Here is a 9,070-nt window from a genome sequence, read left to right as displayed (position 1 = left end):
TTGGTTTATTGGATAAGCCAAGTGCAAAGAAAAAACTAGTCCTAGTTCAATTAGGACCTGGGTCAACCTAATTTCTAATTTGATTAGAAAATTAAATCAGATTTAAATCTAATCTAATCTGATTAAATTAGATAATTAATTAGGCTAAGATCTATTTTAATTAGATTAATCTAATTTTGGTTTGATTTGGTTTGAGAAATCAAATTAAAACAAGTCATAAGATAGAATTCTAGTAAGACTAGGATTCCACCTTGCGCCACATAAGCCCCCCCCATGCCCTCTCTTATTCCACGCCAATCTCCTCTTATTTTGTGTGACAAAAGCCCTCTCCCAGGTCTTTCCCACATCCAAAAGGCTTCCTCTCTTCTTTCATACATGGAAAGTAGTTGTGGATCAAATCAAAGTAGAAATAAGTTTGGATTTCAAATTCTATGAGATAGAGTTTTAGAAATCCAAAACTCTTTCTTTTTTGTACCGAATTTATCCAAATTTTTTTTAAGATTTTCATGGCTTTTAGGGTACATATTATGCACCCTTTTTAGTGTTCTATGCATGAAAATAAGGAGGATCCCAAGAGTTGGGCGCCCCTTATCTTGCCATGTTTGGATAAGCCTTGACTAGGTATTTGACCTAGACAAGGACTCTATCATTTCTCTCTCTATAAAATAATTTTTTTTATAAAATTTTTGGAGAACATAGAGTTTTGAGAGACCTTTGGAGCATCCAAAAATTAGAGAAAAATACCTTTGGGTCATGGAGATATAATAGACACAAGATAGGATGTCTAGGAGAGAGTAAAGAGAAGAAGAAGAGGGTCTTCTTCTAGGGTTGTTAGTTTCATCTCTTTCCTTCCTCCATCTTGAGTTTTCTGAGGGCATCTCAGATTTGAAACTCCTCCTCCTACTTCTCATCTTTAGAAGAGTCCAAATCAAGAAGAAGGAGGCACCTGATCAATCATCGAAGAAGGATCAGCGCAGTACTAGCATACTGTGTTGATTTTTTGGAGCAAGACTTCTGATCGAGATTCGTAGGCTCGTGTGGATGACTCCTAGAGACCAGATGCATGTGTGGTTTGCAACATCATTTTCAAACCCAGATCAGTAAGGTTAGAACGTCTAACTTGCAAGGTAATAGATCTGATCTATTGTTTAATACATACATTAGATGTAGTATAGAAATATGTTGATATGATCAACATGTAGTTCATGCTCTATATATTATAATTTTTGATTTAATGCTATGTAATAATCATGTAATAGGATCTTAGATTTAGAGATTTTTTAATTTTAAAAAATAAATTTTAATTTATTTTAGTCTTCCACTGCCTGATCTTGAAAAAGTTTCAAGATCTAATCCTGAAACCCTAGATCTGGTTCCTACATTATCCTGACCAAGGTTTTACTGAATTGAAACACATTGATATATTAACTCTTATTTATTCAGAGGGATCAATTTCATCTTGACTCATACACCGACTTCACAAGTACTTGACTGTGCTCAAAAAATTTTCATCACTAAATTAAAAATTTAGATAGTCCAGCATCAAAGCATAGTGAGTTGCTTGTAAGTCATCATGGTGATCTTAGGTCGGAGGGATACTTATACCCATATCCTCCATGAGCTACTCTTGATAGCAAAGTGCTCAGCAATTGGTCATGTTCAGTGAAATGTACTCCTATGTCTCACTTGCATGCCATGCTAGTGTCTCCACACTCCTTGATAAAGAGGACAACCAACATACATGGCACACAATGATCTATACTTGATATAGCTATCATCCTAATAATAGTATATCATTGGATCCTGAACTTAAGGTTTAAAGACTAAATGATATATCCTCCTATATCGAATCAAATAGTCTTAAGAACTTCATCACATAATAGGAGTTCAAAATAAGATGTACACAGTGATGAGAAAATCGAATAACATTTGTTAATTCAATAATTCATATACAATTATAATAATAAGCTCAACCATCAATAAGCTGACGATTGATTTTGAGATATAATTTCCAACAGATGATACATTAAAAATTTCTTTCTAATTATCATCCTGCTTTGTTCAAAGTCTTCTAGAATCATTAACCTATGAGATCACATAGGATATTTGCTCTCCTTATTAGGAGTGACCAATCCCTTATTGACCACTCACAACTTCTATGCATACTCCACCATATTCAGAACACCCCATACAAAGATCAAAGATTCAAGTTAGAAAGTGAACCAAAATATAAATTTATGTACACAAGTGTTGCTCCTAGATTGATTTTGATTATTACAAAGCAGATTGAAGGGATACAAATATTTTTATTTGAAAAAGTCCTTGTGCTCTTCAGGAGCAAAATCATAATTTTGTCAAAACTCTGATTTAATAGTATCATTTGGTAGAGCAAAAGATTTGTGATCTATTGGTAAAAATTTCATTATTTTTGGACTTGTATTTTTGAAGTTATGCATGTTTGAATTTCATGAGTCGACTCATGAGTCAGCTCATGGCACAATGAGCAGCTTGGCACGCTGAAATTTCTGTTGGCACGCTGGATTTTTGGCTTGGCACGATCTGTGAGTCGACTCATGAGTCGACCCACAAGCCATGAGTCGACTCATGAGTCGACTTCTGCATGTTTGGGCCAAAAATGCCAGAAACCAAATTTCTGGTCGTTGCAACAGAGGTCGACTCATGAGTCGACCCCTGAGGCATGAGTCGACTCATGAGTCGACCCCTGCGATGGGTTTTGTCTGCAACGGCTAGTTTTTAACCCATTTTAGGTGCTTTTAATGCTCATTTAATGTGCTCTAACGGCTCTTTTTCTGCCTAGAATATTTTTCTCTATTTCTTAAAGCTATAAAAGGTTTCAAAAGGTGGAAAACAAGAAAGAGATTGACAAGAGAAAAGCAAGACATTAAGAAGAGAAAGAAAGAGATTTGAAGTGCATTCAAGAGAGCATTCAAGAGCATTCAAAAGAGAGGGTTTCTCCAGCCAACTTTTGTGCCCTAATCAAGAGCTCATTTAAAGCCTCCAAGAAGCCAACAATCAAAGCTCACCAACTCCTCAAGCTCTCAATCAATTCCCATCCAACTTTGAGGAATTCCAAAAGGGGGCTTCTTCACTTGAGTAAAGTGTATTTAAAGTTATATTCGCTCATTAAAGGAGCTTTTCTTGTACTTATTTGTGCTATAACTGTTTTACTCTTTGTGAGTGATTGTTTTTGTTTTGGAGGGGTTCCAAAATAAGGAAAGGTTGATCTGAACCTGAAATCGGAGTGTTTTGGGTTGGCTTGTACCCGTGAAACAAGTGGACTAGCTTGGGATAGCTAGTGTCAGAGTTTCCGACGTTTGTATTCGGGTTGAATACAAGTATAGTGGATTAGAATTCCCAAGTAGGAGCTTGGGGAGTGGATGTAGGTGCAAGGTTGGCACCGAACCACTATAAATCCTTGTGTTTGTGGTGTGCATAATTGTCTCTCTTTTACTCTTAATTATTTTCTTGCATTCTTGCTCTAGGTAATTAATCTTCAACTAAAGTTTTTCTCCTCATTCATTTAGCTTTTGACAAACACCTTTCATAAGTCATTAGTTAAGCTTAAAATTTTTAAAACCCAATTCACCCCCCCTCTTGGGTTGCATAGCTGGGCAACAAGTGGTATCAGAGCCCGGTGCTCTAGCCCTTCTTTGATCTAAACAATCAAAGAGCCAAAGATCTATGGCAACCCATGTCGGTACTTCTCTAACCGAGGGGCAATCCACCAACCGACCTCCACTTTTCAATGGGTCTAATTACACCTATTTGAAAGCTCGGATGAAGATATTCATACAAGCACTCGACTATGATATGTGGAGTATCATAGTGAACGGTCCTCACACACCCACCAAGATTATAGATGGTGAGGAGTCAACCAAACCCGAGAAAGAATGGGATGAGGTTGATAAGAAATTGGCACAATTAAATGCTAAAGCAATGAATGTACTTTATTGTGCTCTTGATGCTAACGAATTTAATCACATTTCTACTTGTTCATCTGCTAAAGAAATATGGGATAGGTTAGAAGTAACCCATGAGGGAACAAATCAAGTAAAAGAGTCTAAAATAAACATGCTTGTGCATAAATATGAATTGTTTAAAATGGAGCATGATGAGTCCATAACTGTAATGTTTACTCATTTTACTGATATCATTAATGGTTTAAAGAGTCTTGGCAAATTCTATACTAACAGTGAGCTTGTAAGAAAGATTCTCAGGTCATTGCCAAGAACTTGGGAAGCCAAGGTGACTGCCATCCAAGAAGCGAAGGACTTGAACACTCTACCTCTAGAAGAGCTTCTTGGATCCTTGATGACTCATGAGCTTAGCATGAAGCAACATCAAGAGGATGAAGTCAAAAAGAAAAGAACCATTGCCCTCAAATCCACAGCTTCTCCTGATGAAGAAATTGATGACACAGAAGATGAAGAATAGGATGAAGAGATGGCACTCATCACCCGGAGATTCAAGAAATTTCTAAGAAAAAGGAAACAGGGGATGAGAAAGAGGCCATTCACAAAAGGAGAACAAAGCAAAGAGAAAGAGAAAGATCAACCCCTTATCTGCTACGAGTGCAAGAAGCCGGGACATTTCAAATCCGAATGTCCACAACTGAAGAAAGGTCCCAAAAAGTTCAAGAAGAAGGCAATGATGGCTACATGGAGTGCGAATGATGACTCAAGCTTTGATAAGGAAACCTCAACAGAACAAGCCAACCTGTGCCTTATGGCACACGAAAATGAGGTAATTTCTGAAACCCCTAGTGAATTTACATTTGAAGAATTACATGAAGCATTCTATGAGTTAATTGATAAATTAAAGAAATTGGGGATGAAAAACAAAGAACTAAAATTGAAAAATCAGTCCTTAGTGAAACAAGCTGAAAGCCTTTCAATAGAAAAATCCACCTTGCTTCAAGAAAATCAAAACTTAAAGAATGAAATTAACAAGCTGAAACCTATAGTAGATAAGTTCACCTTAAGTTCAAACAAACTAAATATGATTCTTGATAATCAAAAAGCCGTATATGATAAGGCTGGACTTGGCTATAACCCCTTGAAGAAACAAAAATTTTTGAAAAATATTTATGTAAACTATTCAAGTAACAAGTCTACCAATATTACTTGTTTCAAATGTGGTAGAGTAGGACATAAATCATACACTTGCCTCTTTAACAAATCTGCAAACACAACTATAAAGAAAATATGAGTTCCAAAAGGAACCATTTTGGCTAACCAAAAAGGATCCAAGAAAGCTTGGGTACCTAAAACAAAAACTTGACTTTTGCTTGCAGGTGTGTCTAGCATCCCAAGGAGAAAATAGAAAATGGTATCTTGATAGTGGATGCTCGAGACACATGACTGGTGATGAATCACAATTCATCACGCTTGATGCTAAGGATGGAGGGATGGTCACCTTTGGAGATAATGGCAAAGGAAAGATCATCGGGATAGGTAACATTGGTATCACTCCCTCCAAATATATTGAAAATATTTTGTTAGTTAAAGGTTTAAAGCATAATTTACTTAGCATTAGTCAATTTTGTGATAAAGGGTATAAAGTTATTTTTGAATCATCTGTTTGCATTGTGACTAGTCCTATTAATGATGGCATTAAATTTATAGGACATAGACATGGCAATGTTTATATGGTAGATTTAAATGATTTAGCCAAAATAGACATGCAATGCCTAGTATCCTTGAATGCTAAAGTTAATGAGACTAGTTGGCTTTGGCATCATAGACTTGCACACATTAGCATGCATTCTCTTTCAAAATTAATTAAGAAAGAATTAGTTCTTGGCTTGCCTAAACTGAATTTTGAAAAAGATAGAATTTATGATGCGTGCCAACTAGGTAAACAAACTAGAGTTTCATTTAAATCCAAAAATATTGTTTCAACTTCTAGACCTTTAGAGCTTTTGCATATGGACTTATTTGGACCAACTAGAACCATAAGTTTAGGAGGAAAATGATATGGTTTTGTAATTATAGATGATTACTCTCATTTTACTTGGGTTTTCTTTTTGGCACACAAAGATGAAACTTTTCATATTTTCACTAAATTTCACCGAAAAGTCACTAATGAAAAAGGATTTTCAATTCAAAATATTAGAAGTGATCATGGAACTGAATTTGAAAATCAAGACTTTAAAAATTTTTGTGACGAAAATGGAATTGGCCATAACTTCTCTGCTCCTAGGACACCCCAGCAAAATGGGGTAGTTGAAAGGAAAAATAGAACCTTAGAAGAAATGGCCCGTACCATGCTTTGTGAAAGCAACCTTCCAAGATATTTTTGGGCGGAAGCAATTAACATAGCATGTTACATTTTAAATCGTGCTTTGATTAGACAATTTTTAAAGAAAACCCCCTATGAACTTTGGAAAGGAAGAAAACCAAATATTGTATATTTTCATATTTTTGGTTGCCGATGTTTTGTATTAAATAATGGTAAAGAAAGACTTGGTAAATTTGATGCAAAATCAGATGAAGCAATATTTCTGGGTTACTCCTCCACTAGTAAAGCTTTTAGAGTTTTTAACAAAAGAACTTTAGTAGTTGAGGAGTCCATACATGTTGTTTTTGATAAATCTAACGATCTTCCTTCAAGGAAGAATGAGGGTGTTGATGATGTAGATCCTCTAATAGAAGGCATGAAGGAGATCACTCTGAAAGATTCAGCAACTCCAGAGAACGAGGAACAAGAAGACAAACAAGGTGAGAGAGGTGAAGAAATTCAAGAACAACATCAAGGTACAAATGACCTACCCAAGGAATGGAGGTATGTTCACAACCACCCTAAGGAGTTAATTATTGGTGATCCTATGCATGGGGTAAAAACTCATTCTTCACTTAGAGATGTATTTAATCATTGTGCTTTTGTATCTCATCTTGAACCTAAAACTTTTGAAGAAGCTGAAAATGATCATAATTGGATTAATGCAATGCAAGAGGAACTGAATCAATTTGAAAGAAATAATGTTTGGACTTTAGTATCAAGACCTAAAAACTATTCTATAATTGGCACAAAATGGGTCTTTAGGAACAAATTAGATGAGCATGGTAATGTAATTAGAAATAAAGCAAGACTGGTTGCTAAAGGATATAATCAAGAAGAAGGAATTGATTTTGATGAAACCTTTGCACCTGTTGCTAGATTAGAAGCCATTAGACTTCTACTTGCATATGCTTGCTTTATGAAATTTAAATTATTTCAAATGGATGTTAAAAGTGTATTTTTAAATGGATATATTGCTAAAGAAGTCTATGTAGAACAACCCCCAGGATTTGAAAATCATGCTTTTCCTGATCATGTTTTTAAATTAAATAAAGCTTTATATGGATTAAAACAAGCACCTAGAGCTTGGTATGATAGGCTAAGCAAATTTTTACTAAATAATGGTTTTTCAAGAGGCAATGTAGATACAACCCTCTTTATTAAAAGAAATCAAAATGATATGTTAGTAATACAAATTTATGTTGATGATATAATTTTTGGGTCTACTAATGAATCTCTCTGTTAAGACTTTGCTAAGCTCATGCGGGGGGAGTTCGAGATGAGCATGATGGGAGAACTTACCTTCTTCCTCGAACTCCAAATCAAACAAACAAAAGAGGGAATCTCCATCACTCAAAGCAAGTACACCAAGGAACTACTCAAAAGATTTGGAATGGAGAACTCCAAACCTATTGGCACACCAATGAGCCCCTCATGTAAGCTTGACAAGGATGATGAAGGTAAATGTGTAGACTTAAAATACTATAGAGGTATGATTGGCTCATTATTATATTTAACTGCAAGTAGGCCTGATATCATGTTTAGTGTTTGTTTATGTGCTAGATATCAATCTAATCCTAAAGAATCTCATTTAAATACTGTTAAAAGAATCCTTAGATACTTGAATGGTACTCAAACTCTAGGGTTATGGTACTCTAAGGACTCACAAATTGATTTGTTAGGATTTTCAGATGCTGATTTTGCTGGATGTAAATTAGATAGAAAAAGTACAAGTGGAACTTGCCAATTTCTTGGAGTTAACCTAATCTCATGGTTTAGCAAGAAACAAAATTCGGTGGCACTGTCTACGGCTGAGGCCGAATACATTGCAATCGGAAGTTGTTGTGCTCAAATCTTGTGGATTAAGCAACAACTCGAAGACTTTGGAATTAAACTTAATGAAACACCAATAAGATGTGACAACACAAGTGCCATAAATCTATCTAAAAATCCAATTCAACACTCAAGATCCAAACATATTGAAATAAGACATCACTTTAAAAGAGAACATGTTCAAAATAAAAATATAATTCTTGAATATGTTTGCACTGAAAATCAATTAGCTGATATCTTTACAAAGGCCCTTAGTGATGACAGATTCTGTGAAATTAGGAGAAATCTAGGAATTCTTGATCCTTATGCCTAAATATTTCTCAATTTCCAAAAATTGATGTAAAAAATTCTTAGAGCTCAATTTTCATCATCTATCTAGGTCCCAAAAGCTCAAGTTTTTCATTCTCAAAACTTGTGTTTGAGCAAAACTCCTTCTCCCAAAATTTTAAATTTTTTTTGAAATTTATTCATATTTTTTTCTGAATTTCTGAGTTTCATGAGTCGACCCCCATGAGTCGACTCAATGGCAAACTTGTAAATTCTTCCAACTTCCCACGGGCTTCCTCTTTTTATTTGGGATCCTGTTCGTGAGCCGACCCATCCCTTCATCTTCCTCCTTCCAAAAACCGACTTCCCCATTTCCATTTGCTCCAAAACCAAGGATCTAGCCCAAGGTTCTTCTCCCTTCTCCTCTCCACTCTCTTGTGATCCTTCTTCCACTCATCCACTTGATCCTCCAAGTCTCTCTGCCTGCTACTGTGGTGAATATGGCTCCGAAGATGAAGCTTCCTCAAAGAAGAAAGTCGGTCCGCGAGCTAGAAGAAAATATCCGAAGGAAAAGGCAAGCTGCTCAGTCCTCCACTGCTCCCACTCCAGCTTCAATGTCTGCTCAAGGTCCCTCTCAATCCTCCCTAAGCCCTAGTAAGAATCCTCTATC

The sequence above is a fragment of the Elaeis guineensis genome, chromosome 8 (genome assembly GCF_000442705.2).
Source record: "Elaeis guineensis isolate ETL-2024a chromosome 8, EG11, whole genome shotgun sequence".
Lineage (NCBI taxonomy): Eukaryota > Viridiplantae > Streptophyta > Magnoliopsida > Arecales > Arecaceae > Elaeis > Elaeis guineensis.
This window is presented reverse-complemented; position numbering follows the sequence as displayed.